The 19,287-nt window shown below is 32.0% G+C and overlaps 1 long non-coding RNA gene across 1 annotated transcript; it reads left to right on the forward strand.

Moving 5' to 3' along the window:
• Nucleotides 1–1,046: 1,046 nt before the first annotated feature.
• LOC141609079 (uncharacterized) lies at nt 1,047–2,367 on the forward strand. Its single transcript, XR_012527192.1, has 2 exons — nt 1,047–1,172; nt 1,388–2,367. It is a non-coding gene; the product is annotated as an uncharacterized LOC141609079 (long non-coding RNA).
• The last annotated feature ends 16,920 nt before the right edge of the window (nt 2,368–19,287 follow it).

Consider the following 19,287-nt stretch of genomic DNA (forward strand, 5'->3'; position numbering starts at 1 on the left):
AGCGTCTAACTTGATTGCAAATGTGTTATGTTACTTTTAACTAAATTGGAAATAAAATCAAAGCAAACTACCCCGTATCAAATAGCTTAAGCCCAAGTTCTAAAACAGCAGCATTTCTGAAGTAAAATATAACAATCAACGATGCATAAACTCGAAACAATCACGAAAAAACACAAGAATAAACATAAAAGCCAGCATCCATTAATAATAGTATTGTCTCAGTTTCATTCAAGTAACACAAAGAAAGCATTCATAAAATCCCTAGAATAAAACAACATAAGAAAAGAAAAGCATACTTAAATAAGCCTACGCCCTACGTCCTCTACGGTCAATTAATTCAATCATAAAAACTGAGAAATAAGAAAAAAATTGGGGGAATTGAGGAATTACCTAAATTGTAATCTGCTTGAAATCGGAAAAATCGATGATGAAATCAGCGAGAACGAACAAGGAAGCAAAATTGAAGTCGGATGTACGAAGTATTTTGGTCGAAACCACAGTGATGACGCTCGCAATCAGCGCGAACGAAGAAGGAAGCATGAACAAAGTTGTCGCAAAATAGAAGGTCTGATGAAGGAGGAGAGAGAAAGTCGTACAAAAGGAGAAAAACGCGTGATAAGAGGGTGAGACGGGTTGGACTATTCTCAAAATATATTTAATCTCAGCCCTTCAAGATGTTTAAAGTATGTTTAATCCCAACCCTTAATGAGGTTCTCACAGTTCTCATTATCTTGATGGTTCTCATAGGATCTCAAATCTATATATATATATATATATATATATATATATATATATATATATATATATATATATATATAGGTAGGATCCGGCCGGTGAGTCCACCTAAATATTTGAGTTCATGAGTCCAAGAAACAATATCACGCCCTATACAAAACAATATCACGTTTTTTTTTTCCAATATATATATAGGCGGGATCTCGTGAGTTTGGTTCTTACGGTGAGTCGTGAATTTGTGTGCTCACAAATCCCAGCCCTTGCATAAAGGGAAATCAACGGCTAAAAATAAAAATTAGAATATGGTCCTTTCAGACACTCTCGCTCTATCAACCAACTATCACACGCACCCTATTCAAATTTCTCTCTCCTCTTTTATGATTCGCTGTCAATGGAGTTCGTTGCCTCCGTCGATCTTTTCTCTGCCGTTTTTTCTGGTATTTTTCGATTTATTACATCAATCAATTGAACTAATTAATTTTTTTTGCATTCAATTAAACTAATTAAATTGAAGTTGAATTTCTAGTTGCGATTTTTTCGCTTTGAATCAGCCATGGCCTAATAAAAAGAAGCAAAGAGCAAAGTTGTTAAATTCAATAGAACGAAAAACCAACATAAATTCTAAAGTTGCACATGAATGTCACTATGTCAGCAACAGTTAGCCTATTGAAGCAAGGCTTAAACGGGATGGCAAAACATAGTTGATCAAATTAAGGAAACTGTTAGCAGGAAAGTTAAGAGAGGCGGGAAGCAGAATGAAGAGAATAGGTATATTACTATCATATCATCCCTATGTATAAAAGATTTTAATATGACAGAAACTCGACACCTTGAATCTTAATCATCTGCGTGCATTCCTCCCAACTCGGTCCTTCTAAGATTTGGTTTCCAGTTTTTTTGTCGATGCACTTGATGTTTAAATTGGTTATTACTGCAGGTTTCTCCAGACCTTGACCGAAAGGGGGTCTCCCTCTCTCATCCAAGTAGACAATCACTTCCCACTCATTAATCTCGATGACTGACTCAAGGTCAAGTCCCCGGACATCGGTTTCTCCTAGGAACTTAATGCTCCCAAAACCACGTCGTCCTACAACAAAATCCTTCACGTGTCTGCAATACCCTGGTTCGGCCCTTTCTTTGTCAGCCAGCTCTTGGATTTGAGGCTCCGTATAATAGTCAGAATGCCGAAGTTTTGGCAAAGTCACCTCAATTTCTCCTTGTTGGTTTGGTCTATCATCACTGCTAGCATTGGATTCCGCACTGATTTCAGCTGATTTACTTTGGTCCTTGATCGATTCATTTCCACTGCCTGAAACAGTCGCCATTAACAGCTAGGGTCATGACTTTTCAAAAATGTAAAAATTGAATACTAAAGGGAAAAAGGCGGCATTAAATTAAGACGGTCTACATTGTTTGGGTGGAAGAAATTCTCGGTGAGAGTGTCAATGAGGGGATTATTCCCTCCCGTCTACAAAATATATAGAATTTGTTGATATAAGGTAATATTAGAATACTAGTATAGATCCCGCGCAAATGCGCGGTTTTTTAGATAAGAATATTAGAGAATTTAATAATTATACTATTGGTATTTAACTCTATTTGAAATTTTATTATAAAATTTACTATTAGTAATTTTGTATTAAGAGCTAGAAAAGAGATTTTTCAACACTTTGTACTCTGTATAAGATTGTCGGTTTTACTAAAATTATTTTATTAACTTTGTTTTAATAAAACGTTGTTTTTAATTATATCACTATATCCTGAAGGCGTTATATAAACAATTAAAAAAAAGTAACCAAAATTTAAGTTTTCATATAGTATGGAGCAAAGATGAATATTAAGTTAAAGTGTAAAAAAAAATATATCATAAGTAAAAATATTTATATCCGTTAATATGTATATGCAAATTAAAAGAATCCCTTTGTTAAATGGTATATAGAAATTATTTATTGTATGAAATTAATCAGTATGGTCCAGTTGTAGATATGATATTATGAAGCCCGTTTATAGCTTAAGTCGAAATTGATCAAGATGACCCAGTTGTAGATATGATGGTATGAAGCCCATTTATAGCCTAATTCATTTAGGCGGGAAAACTTTACAGATTTCTTATTCTTTTAGTTTAAGGGGGAAGAGTAAAAAGACTCGTCTTACGTAAGTGGTGTGTATTTGACCCCTTTTTAACACCTTAAGACGGGTGTATAAGGTAATCTATATATATATATATATATAAAAGAGAGTTTTTTCGAGCGATCTGAGAGTGTCCACATCATCAAAAATCAATTTAGGAAAGTATAATTTTTTGATGTAAAAAATAAAGTGGAAAATCTTTTAATTATTATAATATGTATATTTCCTAAATTATATTCAAGTGATATTTCCAATTTTTATATCAAACTTTTACATTTCATTTGGCAAAAAAATATCGTTAAAAAAATTATGAAAATAATATAATTAGCTTTGTGGTCAAAAATGCTATCATTAGAGTATAAATTTCATATTATTTGCACATATTAAAGATGACGTATTTCTTAATACGTAAAATTGTATACTTTTTAGTATGTTTTGTCCCACATTGGAAAATAAGTAGATGTGGTGAATATACTACATATAAATTGTAACACCCCCATACTCCAAGTGCCTTACCAGGACCACTCAGGTATAAGGCTGGTACCATCTCGGTTGCCCGAGGCATGATAATCATAAGACAATAACGAAACAACTTTAAATAATATAAGTTTAGTGAAAGGTTACAACTGAAACCAAATACCAAAATACGATACATGTTCTCAAAACCAACTGTTTACTGAACTAACTGAAATGTAAAATAAGTAATAAGCTACAGCGGAAGACTCCTATCATCATGTCGTGGCAAACCCAGCTATCCCAGTACTCATCTCAATACCTGCTCAATATCTGCTCACCATCCCCGAATGGATCACCGCAGGTTTACAAAACAACACCGGGGTCAGTACTAATCACACAATTCAATATGTATTAACAATAAGATAAACAGACAGCTTAACTATCACACACACACAATCACGCCAAATCCAATCATCTCAATCACCGATCGTCCACTTGGACCACCACGCCATGGGGGACCGCAGCCGTACCCACCAAATCCCCGCTCCACATAGTGAGCGATAACCCTGTCCATTAATGTGCACATCCCTTCTGTGGCGGGTTCCATAGAAGGCGAAACTAGGGCGTGAAGCCACTCCCGCAAGTGACCCCACTCAGCCGAGGACACGCCTCGAGAACCACAGACAGCAATCACAATCACAATCACAACCGTCACAATACAATTACTATATTATTCAATCAACCACAACACATCAACAATCATCCCATTATGGAACTAATACTGAGTAGGAAATCCTACCTGGTAGGCACACAATCAGACGGTCTCTACTGCTGAATCAAAAAGCTTCCTCTATGAACCCTCCTCCTATCATACAACATATAAAGGCTACCAAATCACATACTACACATAAACCCCCAAATCTCTAAATTAGGGTTTAACCAAATCAAAGGAAAGACAATAAAAAGGGTACATAGATCTTACCCTCGACGCAAGGGACTCAACGGTATGAACAACGACAAGAACTGACCGTCTGAACTCCGGGAATTGCTAAGAATGCGATTAAGAAGATGAACTTGTTTGCTTTCTCTCTTAAACAGGAATTTAGGTTTTGCAAAAGTGATTTAGAATAATGATGGAAAGATTATATATCTTAATCGCATAATTAATAAAACCCGAGAAAACTCCCCGTAAAACCGGCTACTCGATCGAGTACCCGAGGTACTCGATCGAGTACCCCCTTACTCGATCGAGTATCCTAGCTACTCGATCGAGTACCCAACAGGTCAGAAACTTTTCTAAAACGCAACTTACCCTTACCCGACAGAGTAAGACCTACTCGATAGAGTACCCAAAGACTCATAAATACGGAGTATTACATAAATAGTAGAATTGTCCCACATTGAAAGATTAGTATAAGGTGATGTGATTCTATGATTATAAATAGAAGGCATATTTGGAACTTATGTATCCACCCAAAATTTTTTGAGTCTCATAAATATTGTTTTAAAGAGCTCTTAAGATTTTCTATCATTATCTACGAGATGATATAAAAAATAAAGTGGAAATCGTTGGGAATTACCTGGGAAAGAGTTAAGAACATGAACAAGAAAATCAAAAAATACAAAACTAAAGGTTTTACTAATGGTAGTCTCCTGACACAATACAAAACTAAAAATTTTACTAATGGTTGTCTTCTGAATGCAATAATAGAGCGTTAATGAGTCGTTATATGTACAATGTAGAGATCTCTATCTAATGATCTCTTAAGTATTGTCAGAGAGAGCTCTTAAAAGAGTTTGTATTACTGTCTCTACAATAATGATTTCTAACCTAAGTTAATCTTTGGAAAATCTTTTAATTATTATAATATATACTCTGTATTTCTTTTTTTATATTCAAGTGATGTTTCTAATTTTTATACAAAAGCTTTTACATTTCATTTGGCAAAATAATGTCAGTAAAAAAATTATGAAAATAATATTATTAGATTCAAAGTAAGAAATACTATCATTAGAGTGTATATATAGATTTCATATAGTTTGCACATATTAAAGATGGTGTATTTCATAGTATGTTATATGCATGTCCCACATTGAAAAATAATATAGGTGTAATAAATATACTACATATAAAAAATAGAATTTTCCCACATCGAAATATAGCATAAGGTGGATGATTCTATGATTATAAATATGAGGCATCCTTGGAACTTACATCAACCCAAAATCTTTTGAGCCTTTGAAGTATTGTCTTGGAGAGCTTTTAAAAGTTTATATCATTATATTTTCTACCTATAGATTTTATATGTCTCATATTGAAAAATAATGTAGGTGTGGTAAATATACTACGTTTAAATAATATAATTAGAATTGTGTTAAAAAATATTCTATCATTATTAGAGTATAGGTTCCTATCATTTGCACATATTTTAATTATGATAAAAAAAAATAGAAAACAAACGTCCATGGTAGCATGTGTAATCTATCAAAGTTCAAGGTTACCATGAGAAATTTCCAATATTATAATGATATAGTTAATTAAATTTTCATTTAAAAGAGAGATATATCCGTTTCAATAAAACAATAAAGGGGGTATTATTTTTTAATTGTTATTTTATTGTCACGCCATCAACCTTAACGTCCATTTAACAGCCTTTATATTAGGGGGTACCATGGGCAAAAAAATGGAACCTCAAGGGTACCATAGGCAGATTCTTAAAAGTAGGGGTAACATGGAAAATATGACAAAATTAAGGGGTACCACGGGAAATTTCCGTATCTCAATTATGTTAAATTTTTTTTGAAGAAAAACAACGTACAAGCATTAATGGAGAGTACTATCATTTTATTAAATTTGAATATAACTATTAGATATAATGAGTAGCAAATGTCTGTATTCGGTATTCGGGATTTGGTTGGATGTCGAACTAAGTGCAAAAAAGATGGTGTAATTCTGAGTATGTTATTTGTCCCACATTGAAAAACAATGCAGGTTTGATGAATATATATTACATATAAATAGTAAAATTGTCCTACATCAGAAAAAAAATCCAAGTTTGGTGAATATATTACTTATAAATAGTAGAATTGTCCCACATCGAAAGATTAGTATAAGGTATGGTGATTATATGATTATAAATAAGAGTTAACCCACGTATATATTAATCTTTTATTTTTTTTTGAAATTTCCGTATCTCAATTATGTTAAATTTTTTTTGAAGAAAAACAACGTACAAATATTAATGGAGAGTACTTGATCATATTATTAAATTTGAATAAAACTATTAGATATAATGAGTAGCAAATGTCTGTATTCGGTATTCGGGATTTGGTTGGATGTCGAACTAAGTGCAAAAAAGATGGTGTAATTCTGAGTATGTTATTTGTCCCACATTGAAAAACAATGCAGGTTTGATGAATATATATTACATATAAATAGTAAAATTGTCCCACATCAGAAAAAAATCCAAGTTTGGTGAATATATTACTTATAAATAGTAGAATTGTCCCACATCGAAAGATTAGTATAAGGTAGGGGGTGATTATATGATTATAAATCATTAGACATAGAATGTAAACATTAAACTCTTATAACATTTTTTTTTGCATTATAAATAAGTTAATTATCCCGTTGCAACGCACGGGCATTCAAACTAGTATTAGAATAAGAGTAACACGGAATAAGTTTTTTTTTAACACCTTAAGATGCTTGATCGATTACTATATTAGGGGGTGAGTGATCGATCTGTGAATTAAGATTTTTTCCCCGGAATAATATTACAATAACACCAGAATAACAGCACAATAACATGCGGTAAAAAAGAGTAAAAAAAATCAAAGTAGTAAAAAAATCAAAGTGACACCGGAATAACAGCAGAATAACAGTAGAATAACAGCACAATAACACGTGGTAAAAAAAAAGAAAAAAAAATCAAAGTCATAAAAAAAAATCAAAGTGGCACCGGAATAACATCACAATAACACCAGAATAACAGCACAATAACACGCGGTAAAAAAAAAAAGAGTAAAAAAAAATCAAAGTAGTTAAAAAAATCAAAGTAGTAAAAAAATCAAAATGACACCGAAATAACATCACAATAACAGCAGAATAACAGTAGAATAACAACACAATAACACGTGGTTAAAAAAAAGAAAAAAAAAAATCAAAGTCGTAAAAAAAATCAGAGTAACAACAGAATAACATCACAATAACAGCGGAATAACAATAACAGCACAATAACATGTGGAAAAAAAAGAGAAAAAAAATCAAAGTCGCTAAAAAATCAAAGTTAAAAAAAAGCACAATAACAGCATAATAACACGAGGTAAAAAAATAAGAGTAAAAAAAATTCAAGTAAAAAAAAAGTCTCGTACAAAAAGAAAAAGAAAAAAAAGGTAACATAATGAGAAAATTAGAGAAAAACATAAGAGAAACAAAAAATCAAAGTTGTAAAAAAAAGCATAATAACACGAGGTAAAAAAAAAAGAGATAAAAAAATTAAAGTTAAAAAAAAAAAGTAGCACTAGGAAAAAGAGAAAATAAACTAAATAACAATGTTTTTATATGACAACTAAGATTAATCTTGGCCACTCATATCTAACTTAATCTAATGGTTGAGATTCCCCCAACTCACAACTCACCATAAGAACCAAAATCACCAAATCCAATCTCTCTCTCTCTCTCTATATATATATATATATATATATATATATATATATATATAGGAATGGGATCATGTGAGGATACACTATCTTTTTGAGGATTGAGGATTTCGTTACAATATCACAGGTTGTTCAATACAATATCACATGTTATTCGATAAAATATCACACAAAAAAAAAACACCTGTGCAAAAAAAAAAAAATTATAATTTTTTTTTTTTCAAAAAAAAAAATTTTTTTTTGGCAAAGGTCAAATTTTTCGTGATATTGTATTGAAGAACATGTGATATTGTATTCACTAATCCTCAATCCTCAAATATTTAGGAGTTCTCATCGGATCCCAACTCTCTCTCTCTCTCTCTCTCTCTCTCTCTCTCTCTCTCTCTCTCTCTCTCTCTCTCTCTCTCTCTCTCTCTCTCTCTCTCTCTCTCTCTATATATATATATATATATATATATATATATATATATATATATATATATATATATATATATATATATATATATATATATATATAGGATCTTGTGATTTTGGTTTCTTATGGTGAGTTGTGAGTTTTGGCTTTGAATCTCAGCCACTAGATTATATTAGAGATGAATGGTCAAGATCTAATCTTACCTGTCATATATAACCACTGTCATTTATTTATTTTCTCTTTTTCCTAGTGTTACCTTTTTTTTTTTACTTTAATTTTTTTTAATCTCTTTTTTTTTAACTCGTGTTATTGTGCTACTCTTTTTTTTTACTTTAATTTTTTTTTCTCTTTTTTTTTTACCTCGTGTTATTACGCTTTTTTTTACAACTTTGACTTTTTTTCATCTTATGTTTTTCTCTAATTTTCTCATTATGTTACCTTTTTTTCTTTTTCTTTTTGTACCAGTTTTTTTTTACTTGAATTTTTTTTACTCTTATTTTTTTTTACCTTGTGTTATTATGTTGTTATTGTGCTTTTTTTTTACTTTGATTTTTTTACGACTTTGATTTTTTTTTTTCTTTTTTTTTACCACATGTTATTGTGATGTTATTTTGCCGTTATTGTTATTCCGCTGTTATTGTGATGTTATTCTGCTGTTACTTTGATTTTTTTTACGACTTTGATTTTTTTTTTTTCTTTTTTTTACCACGTCTTATTGTGCTATTATTGTACTGTTATTTTGCTGTTATTGTGATGTTATTCCGGTGTCACTTTGATTTTTTTACTACTTTGGTTTTTTTACTCTTTTTTTTTATCGCATGTTATTGTGCTATTATTCTGGTGTTATTGTGATGTTATTCCGGTGTCACTTTGATTTTTTTACGACCGTGATTTTTCTTTCTTTCTTTTTTTTTTACCACGTGTTATTGTGCTGTTATTGTGATGTTATTCTGGTGACACTTTGATTTTTTTTTACGACTGTGATTTTTTTCTTTTTTTTACCACGTGTTATTGTGCTGTTATTCTACTGTTATTCTGCTGTTATTGTGATGTTATTCCATTGTCACTTTGATTTTTTTTACAACTTTGATTTTTTTTCTTTTTTTTACCACGTGTTATTGTGTTGTTATTCTATTGTTATTCTGCTGTTATTGTGATGTTATTCCTGTGTCACTTTGATTTTTTTTACTACTTTGATTTTTTTACTCTTTTTTTTTACCGCATGTTATTATGCTGTTATTCTGGTGGTATTGTTATTCTGGTATTATTGTGATGTTATTCCGGTGTCACTTTGATTTTTTTACTACTTTTGATTTTTTTACTCTTTTTTTTTCCCGTGTTATTGTGCTGTTATTGTAGTGTTATTGTGGTGTTATTGTAGTGTTATCCGTGTGTTATTGGAGTATTATTCTGGTGTTATTGTTGTGTTATTGTAGTATTATTGTACTGTTATTCTGGTGTTATGTACTGTTATTATAGTGTTATTCTTATGTTATTGTGGTAGTCTAATATTATTGTACTATTATTAATTGGAATCGAATGGATAGCCATAAGAGAGACAAGTGCTCTATAGTGTGTAGTCAAAGTGTCAAAATAAATAATTACCGAAAAATGTGAGCAAGGAAAAGGCAGTAAAAAAGTAGGAGCACTTGACAGTTTACAGTCCACTGCCTCCATCAATATTCTCTCCCAAACTACAGCAACTTGCAACCACATAAGCTACCAATAAGACTACAAAGTACGTAACAATAATAATCCCATTATTTAATATGTTAATAATTTCATTCATCTCGTCTTAATCGGCTTGTTGCCCGGTTTAAGCATAAACTGGGCATGTTGTCGAAATCGACAGGTCTGTCAATCAAAGCAATCTTCTCGTTCGCAAAATCGAAGTCGAAGTAAGTAAGATCAGTAGGTTACATAACAAAATCATATAAGATGATAGTGACTCATAATACAAAAATTCAAAGGATCAGTTAAGCAAAAGGGTACCGGGATTGTGTCCCGAGGAAATTTTAAAAAACTCAATGTCAACTGTCATACGACAAACATTAGCCTCAAGAATTAGCTGCCAAACGACCTTTCTTTTTCCGATCAAAATCTGTCAAATAATAACAAGTATTGATCAATTCGTAACAACAATCCACCATATGACAATTAAGGAAACCTTATCGCCGGCAAAAAAAATCATCTCCACCACCGTTTCTGAATCCCTAACCATGCCGGAATATCCCTCAGTCGCTTCAACCGCCGCCTCGGGCCGCTCAACGAACGAATTCCTTATAAAACTGATATTCAAATCACAGAACTACAAAGTTATAAAGCAAGATTTCAAAAAATATTACCACAAAAGATCTACTCGAATGATTTTGATTTAGAAAACGTCATTATCGGACGAATCCACCAGTGATGAAGGTATGGTTCGACGACGGTGGTGATGGAGAAAGGAGCATAGGAATAAGATTGAAAGGGAACGAACTGATGTCATCGGTAATGTTGGGTAGCACACCGGCCTGGGAGGTGTCGGAGCTCCGACGGTGATTACGATGCACCTTCTTGAGGAGAGAGATGACGACGTATGACTGATGCGTTTGATTTAAATTTGGGCCTTTTTCATTAATGGAGAGAGTAGCTAAAGTATCGGGCTTTTATTTATTAAGTCAATTAATGTCAGCCACTTATCTTACTTCATCTAATGGTCTAGATTTTTCCAAACTCACAACTCACCATAAGAACCAAACTCACGAGATCCCGCCTCTCTCTCTCTCTCTATATATATATATATATATATATTTATATATATATATATATATATATATATATATATATATATATAGAGAGAGAGAGAGAGAGAGAGAGAGAGTATCCAGTGAGTCCAACATCTTAAATGAGTCCGTCCTATAATTATGTACCGTAGGATCTATCAGAATCGATGCACCAGATTGCGCCACGTCATCTCACTAACTTTTGCATAACACCCTAATTGTCTGCTTCTTTTTTTATTTTTTTTCTCTCTCCTCTCGCACGCCCCTCTTTCCTCTCTCAATCTATCCCCAAATCATAAAAAAAAAACCCTAAAAAAATCTCAAATTTGTATCAGAAAAAAGTGACGAATATCGATTAGATTAGTTCTCCTAAATCTAATCATCTACTCACAACAATGTCAAATACGAATTTGAACCTCTATTTGTTGTATTACGCTTCAGATGATTAACGTTCTTGAATTTAGTGATAAAGAAACATTGCCTAATGTAAATTGAAGGTGTAAAGGTTAGTTTTAATCGTTAGTTTCTACTCTTATTCAACGGAATTAGTGTTTTCGTGTCTTTTTTTGTTATAAATTTTAATTGATTTGCTTATTAATTGATTTTGATTCATGTATATTGCCTATTCAGCTTTGTGAGTGCCAAATATTGAAAGATTCGACAGACTTTAACTACTTTTTGTTATAAGAAATTAACAATTAATTAGAATGTTAGAGTATCGATTTAACGATGATTTTCAGAAATTGCTTTTAACGAAGTAGTCTCACTACTTTCTCTTGCTAAAATCACCTCTCTGTAGATTATCTTTGTTTGTCTCTAATGATTTATTGCGGTGTGTTGGTTACTCCGATATATTAAATAAGTAACATTACCTATTTTGATGAATCACGGGTGTTACAGTAACATAATTATTGTATCGGTGTTACTTTATTGAGTAAATTAATGTTGCAAGTTAGTGTATTGATCAGTCTTTTATTGTAACACTTGGTTTGTTACTTTAACATATATGAGTTGTTACAGTAATAACTCATATGAGTGCAGGAATGATTGAAACAAGCAAACGTTGGATTCTTATTCAAGATGAGTAAAGTACTAAATTGCCCTTAACAACTCTTATAATCGGGGTTTACTTTGATCCAATTTTCAATTAATTTTGGCTAATTTCTCATAAATCAGGTTTTACTTTGTTATAACTTGACCATCTGTGTTGTATTTTAACATCTAACTTCTCGAAAACATATACTTCATACTTATTTAAGTTTTTTCCTTTACTTAACACAAAGGTGAATTGTTCCTATAGTTTGAATGAGTAATTGTTCTCGTCTATCAGGCACTCATTGTTTTCTATAGTCTATCATGAGTGTTCATACCTGTACTTGTTTTCGTGAAAAATGAGGTAACGATAAAGATTAAATTAGCTTTTGTAAAATACTTGACATTTCTTACTGTAATAGTGTTACTGTAATATTATTACTGAATGAAACAGCTGAATTTGAAATAGTGTTACAATATTGTATATTTGATGTTGTGTTTTTTTTCCATTAAAGTTGGTATGTATAACATTGTCATAAACTCAGAAATGATGTTACTGTAATAGTGTGACAGTGAAATTATCGCGGACGATGGACCGCCGACTTTCACATGTATTTTAATTACTAATGATATAATGTTTTGTTTGAATGTCAGAAAATTGAAGAAGGTGAGAAATCAGCAAATGCAAAAAAAAGGGTGCGCAAGGAGACATTATATACAAAAAAAGTATCACACTGACTAATCGGTCATGAAGATAGACGTGAAGAAGGCAAAATTATCTAAAGTTGAAATGTTAATTGAGACTATTAACATCGTTGTGAGATTTTAATGTGTGATTATGATATATACTTAATGCAAATTTTCAAATTATTGTGATGTGGTATGGCGAAATGTAATAATATTACAGTTACACGATTACTATATCAATGTTACTTTAATAGATAGATGATTTTACCGTAACACTATTACTGTATTAGTGTTACTTTAATGAGTTGATGATGTTACAGTAACACTGTTACTAAATACGAGGTAATGAACTAGATAAAGTTTTCTTTAACACCAACCAATGTACATTAAATTAACCAATGATGTTAGACCTATTACCATAATAATGATGTGCCTCTTAAAGTATTTTAGAAAAGATGATGGAAAAAACTCAAATTGATATTGTAACCTTTGAGAGTTGGTAACAATTCAGATCATATTCTCTTTATAAAACGTGAATTGGATAACTTCAATATATAAAAGACAATATACCACAACGAAATTGTAATAGTAACACAGTTTGGTGGTCCGTTATCGAAACATAGAGTTACAATGTTGTTACCTTAGTGTAACAAAGCTACATGAAACACAGTAAAATCATTATCGTTATTGCGACATAACTACATGATTATTGTATATAAACTGGACTTTGAGGTTACCGCTACAAAGGATTGGAACTAGTAATCATCCTTCGACTAAGACCTCTAATCGCAGGCTCGTAGTCGCAACAGTAATTGGAGGCTATATAGGATTTGAACCCATACCTTTGTGCAAAATATGCACATTGCTCTTCCTTTTGAGCTAATAGCCTTTAGATTATAGCAAAATTTATAAAAACTTTAAAAGAAAATAAAACTTGACATAATAGACCAACAAAATTCAACAAACTTTTTGTAAGATAGTTGTTACACCATTATTGTAACACATTGCCACTTCCACTATTACTGTAACACAATGCAAGTTTCACCATCATGGTCAAGGAATGAAACCGTTACAGTAACACTTCAACGCAGTTATAGTTATACTGTTATCGTAATAAGTTATCTTAACACAGTTCCTGCATTATCAAATTGTTACATAGCCAAGCTGTTACTGTAACACAATTACATACAGAATAGTAATTATATTGACAAGCAAAAAAAACATAATTGAAGATTTGAGGGCCTATTTCGTTTAACCAAAGCTTGCATAGATCAACAAATACGGACAAATAATCTATTTCTGTAGGTTTAATGCAAAATAGGGGAAAATATCAATTAGTAGGAAAAATCAATACTAAAACTGAATTATAACTTCAAGTGCTAAACGCCTTCTCAATTCCACCAGAATACCTAATTCTTGAGATATAAAGCTAAGAATCTTCGCCGCAAGTAATAATAGCTGAGTCGTGCACAATATCGCACAAATTTCATTGCTTTTTCTTATGTTTACTTCAATTTTGCAGAAAATTATAGAATTTGATCAATTATTTAGGGTTTTTATAAGAACGACCATGAATAATTAACGCAATTGATAAGCAAACTGAAATAATGAAAATTGATAGGAAAATAATATTGAATCTTTCAACGAATAATCAAATTTATTGACAAAAATACAATCAAAATATAATTGATAACATGAGAAAGTATGAAGATGTTTCTGGAAAATGTATTTCACAAGAGAAAAGTTGAAGAGTTTTTTGATCTGACAATTATTCTATAGAAAGAGAGAGAGAGAGAGAGAGAGAGAGGGAGTGAATGAAGAGAGAGAAAGTGAAATTGAATTATGAGGAAAGCAGCGTGTAAGTTGATGTTTATATAGGATAGTTATATTTTGTGAGGATTAATCTCAGCCACTGATTTGTGTTAGATCTAACGGTCCTAATTAATAGGACGGACTCACCTAACATACCTAGACTCACCCGATGCAGTTTCTATATATATATATATATATATATATATATATATATATATATATATATATATATATATATATATATATATATATATATATATATATATATATATATATATATATATATATAAGAGATCTAGTGAGTCCACCAAAAATCATTGAGTCCATAAGTCCTCTTTAGGACCATTGAAAAGATGAGATGGGAGGCTGAGATTAAAGGGGAAAAAGGAGGGATTAATGCTAAATGGAGGGGATTGATACTAATTAATCACTTTCCCTCACTACCATCACTAGAGGTGGCAATCGGGTCAATCGGGTCGGGTTTGGGTCGGGTCATATCGGGTTCGGGTCATATCGGGTCAGCATACCCTTTCGGGTCGAGTCGGGTCGGGTTCAGGTCGTTATCGGGTTGGGTCATCTCAGGTCAAATGATGTAACGGGTCGGGTCGGGTTTGGGTCGGGTCATTATCGGGTCCGATAACTTAATCGCATTACTATAATTTTTTACCATTAAATTTAGTTTTTAACCTATTATTTGGTTTAATTAATCCATTACTAAGTCAAACATATCAATGTAAACAAAAAATCACTTTCATTTTGATCAAAATTAAGCTTAATATTTGTCGGGTCATCAATTTATTCGGGTCAGTATCGGGTCGGGTCAATATCGGGTCGGGTCTGGGTCGGGTTCGGGACACTGATAATCGGGTCGGGTCGGGTTACGGGTCGTCATTGGGTCGGGTCGGGTCGGTTTCGGGTCACAATATTTTCTGGTTCGGGTCGGGTCGGGTTTGCTCGGGTTCGGGTCGGGTCACTCGGGTCGGGTCAGGCTTGCCGGCTCCATCACTAATCAACCTCCTAATTTCACTATATAAGCCTTCTTTTTCCACTCACTTCTCTCTCTTATCACACAAATATCATTCCCCTCATCTCTCTAAAACCCAAAAAACCAAAACAATTCCAAAAACCAAAAAATTCAAAAAAAAAAATTCACTCCTCTCATCCTCACCCCTAACGACCACCCCACCCTACCCCGACCTGTCCGCCACCACCACCCCACCCCGACCTCCCTCGTCTCCACCATCCCACCATTTTCTCTCCACCATCAGCCCGCCATTTCCTCTCCACCATCCCACCTCCTTCCCCTTCTCCTTTTTTTCCAGATCTGAGACCACCACGCACCACCTCGACACCACCACAGCAACACCACGCCTGCCACCACACCTCGCGGCTCACCCACACCCACACCCACCACCATCACCTAGACCTACACCCACCATTTCCAGATCTGAAACACCCCCGACTACCACCCCGACCTCCACGACCCACTGTCCTCCTGTTTTGGTTCTCCAACCACCACCATCGTAACCCGACAACCGCATCTCCTCCTCGACAACAACACAACCACCAACATCTCCAACCGTCATTAACAACACCGACAAAGCACCCCCGACACCCCCGTCTGCTGTCCTTCCAGTTTTGTTTTTTATCTTCAATTTTAAATTGGTTTGTCGATGGTGTTTGTGTTGTCGTTGATGGTGATATGAAGGGCTCGTAAAATATTATGAGAGGACTGATAGATTAGTGATTAATTTTAAATTTGATGGTGTTTGTGTGTGTCGTTGATGGTGTTTCTCTCTGCAGTTTTGTCTTTTCTTTTTATTTCTTTTTTTTTTATTTTTTATACCAAGTTAGGTTTGTTGTATGTGTTTGTTTATATTAAGCGGTTTTGTTCATATTCAAACCCAGATCTAGAAAATAGGAAGTATATATTTTTTCAGATTTTGTATTTTAAATATCGCTTTGTTTTATATTTTCAAATCTCGTCTTGTTAAATTTGTCTTGTTATATTTTTTTTTTCCAGATTTACACTTGTATTTTATTATGTCAAAGTTACAATGTGGTGGTTTCAGTTCTGGTTTTTGTGTTATCTTACAGTTACACTCGTATTTCTTTAAATTTACAAATGTATTTCCTCACATTTACACTCGTATTTCTTTAAATTTACACTTTTATCTCCTTACATTTACACTCGTATTTATTTAAATTTACACTTGTATTTTCTCACATATACACTTGTATTTATATAAATTTACACTTGTATTTCTTCACATTTACACTCGTATTTTCTTAAAGGTACACTAGTTTTACATTTTTTTCAAATCTCTTTGTTTTATATTTTTTTTAATCTCGGCTTGCCTAAATTCTTTTTTGTTTTATATATTTTTTTAATCTCGTTAAAATTATATAAATTTGCACTCATATTTTTTTGTGGATATGAGTTGGTGGTTGAGGACGACAGTGGTGGTGTTTGTTGGTAGTCGGACTAAAGTTTTACTAGTAAAGAACCAAAGTTATACTTGTACAGGACCAAAGTTACACTCTTAAACCTTCAAATTTACACTCGTAGACCTTCAAATTTACACTTAAAATACTACATTTACACTCGTAAAACATCACATTTACACTCGGTAACATGTTAAAAATATATAAATTCAAATTTTTATATAGAAAATTGCCTAAAAAATCAAATTTACATTCTTAAAATATTTACATTTGCACTCGCAAACACATGAAATTTACACTCGTAAAATGTTAAAATTATATAAATTCAAAATTTCCGTCACAAAAAATCAAATTTACACTCTTAAAATATTACATTTACACTCGTAAAACATCAAATTTACACTTGTAAAATGTTAAAATTTGTAAAATGTTAAAATTATATAAATTCAAAATTTCCGTCACAAAAAGTCAAATTTACACTCTTAAAATGTTACATTTACACTCGTAAAACATCAAATTTACACTTGTAAAATGTTAAAATTATATAAATTCAAAATTTCCGTCACAAAAAATCAAATTTATACTCTTAAAATGTTACATTTACACTCGTAAAACATCAAATTTACACTTGTAAAATGTTAAAATTATATAAATTCAAAATTTCCGTCACAAAAAATCAAATTTACACTTGTAAAATGTTAAAATTATATAAATTCAAAATTTTCGTCACAAAAAATCAAATTTACACTCTTAAAATGTTACATTTACACTCATAAAACATCAAATTTACACTTGTAAAATGTTAAAATTATATAAATTCAAAATTTACGTCACTAAAAATCAAATTTACACTCTTAAAATGTTACATTTACACTCGTAAAATGTTAGATTTACACTTGTAAAACTCATACAACATTACATTTACACTCCTGAAATCTGAAACTCAAAACTGATTAATTAGGGGCTAGAGAGAGAAAGAAAAATTAATTAGTGTATAGAAATTTGATTAGTGAAATAATTTTTTTGTTAATTTCAATCTCAACCATCCACATTTTTTTCCTTTTCTTTTTAATATTCCTTAATCCATCCCTTCTCCATCCATCTCAACCATCCATTTTCTCATCCAATGGCCCTTAAAAGGACTTAGGGACTCAATGAATGACATATGGTGGACTCATAAGAACTCACACACACATATATATATATATATATATATATATATATATATATATATATATATATATATATATATATATATATATATATATATATATATATATATATATATATATATATATATATATATATATAGATTTAGGATCCTATGAGAACCGTGAGAACCTCGGGTTCGAACTTTTGTACCATTGGTTCAGAACTTTTATACCAAAAGTTCAGAACCTTTGTACCAAAAAGAATGTACTCACGAGGATTTTCTTGGTCGTTTATTCAAATACAATATTCAATTTGGTGATACTTGATACATACACTAGTATTCTTTGAATTAACTTATGCCATCTTACGACATCGAGTTGGATTATGAAGTTTAATGTTTATCCTGCTATAAACAATTGCTTGCGACCTTATTGTAGCTGTTCATTACTTGATATCAGTTTTTAGTGGGGATAGTACTGTGTCGATTGATTATTCTTGTGGGGATAGTAGTGTGTCGAAGCTTATGGGTAGTTCATTACTTATCCACTTGTTACATATGATAATAGTTTGAGTTTTATCTAGAAAACAAATTTGGATGCAAGTTTATTGCATAGATTTAACTCGGCTGTAAATTTTGGCACGCGCGGAGCTAGCCTGGTGTTCATTACGAGAACAGGTGAAGACTTTCTCCTCTGGCTATACTTGAGCTATTTCAACTTAATTAAATTTTGACTTTCTTATTGCTTGATGTCAGTTTTTAGTTGGTTTATGCATGTGTGCTAAATGGGTTGGTTGGGCTATTTAAGTATTGGATATTGTGCTCCTTTTATTGGTTGAACATAAGTTAGTCTTCTGCTATTTTATTCACATCTAGCTTGCTATTGTTGTTTCATCCTCACGAGTTTCATTTCCTTTTGCAGCAAACATGTTATTTGAGATTGTCTTATCAGATCTGCTTGTACCTTTGGTACAAAGGTTCTGAACCTTTAGTATAAT

The sequence above is a fragment of the Silene latifolia genome, chromosome 10 (assembly GCF_048544455.1).
Source record: "Silene latifolia isolate original U9 population chromosome 10, ASM4854445v1, whole genome shotgun sequence".
In the NCBI taxonomy this organism is placed as follows: domain Eukaryota; kingdom Viridiplantae; phylum Streptophyta; class Magnoliopsida; order Caryophyllales; family Caryophyllaceae; genus Silene; species Silene latifolia.